The following is a 228-nucleotide window of genomic DNA, read 5'->3' as shown; positions in this document are numbered from 1 at the left end:
GCATTTTTGTAAGAAAAATATCCATATTCAAAACGTAATAATCACTTTAATGTAGCTTGCACCAACAGTTGAACACGGAAGCAGTTCCGGGGAATGACGTATGAGTTCAGCTTTGCGCATGCGCCGCTCAGAAGTTACGAATGCGGAAGCATAAGGGAGAGATCAAAACAAAACAACGGTCACTAATTAGAAGTACAAAACGATGATTTGTAAAGAAGAATGTCGGAA

The 228-nt window shown here is 39.5% G+C and overlaps 1 protein-coding gene across 9 annotated transcripts in view; it reads right to left on the bottom strand.

Annotated features, from left to right (window-relative positions):
• LOC107687371 (gastrula zinc finger protein XlCGF46.1-like) overlaps positions 1–228 on the bottom strand; it is a 42,593-nt gene that overhangs the window by 29,793 nt on the left and 12,572 nt on the right. The gene's annotated exons all lie outside the window — the stretch shown is intronic.

Source organism: Sinocyclocheilus anshuiensis, unplaced genomic scaffold, assembly GCF_001515605.1.
Source record: "Sinocyclocheilus anshuiensis isolate Anshui unplaced genomic scaffold, SAMN03320099.WGS_v1.1 scaffold157, whole genome shotgun sequence".
NCBI classification, from domain to species: Eukaryota; Metazoa; Chordata; class Actinopteri; order Cypriniformes; family Cyprinidae; genus Sinocyclocheilus; species Sinocyclocheilus anshuiensis.
This window is presented reverse-complemented; position numbering and strand designations above follow the sequence as displayed.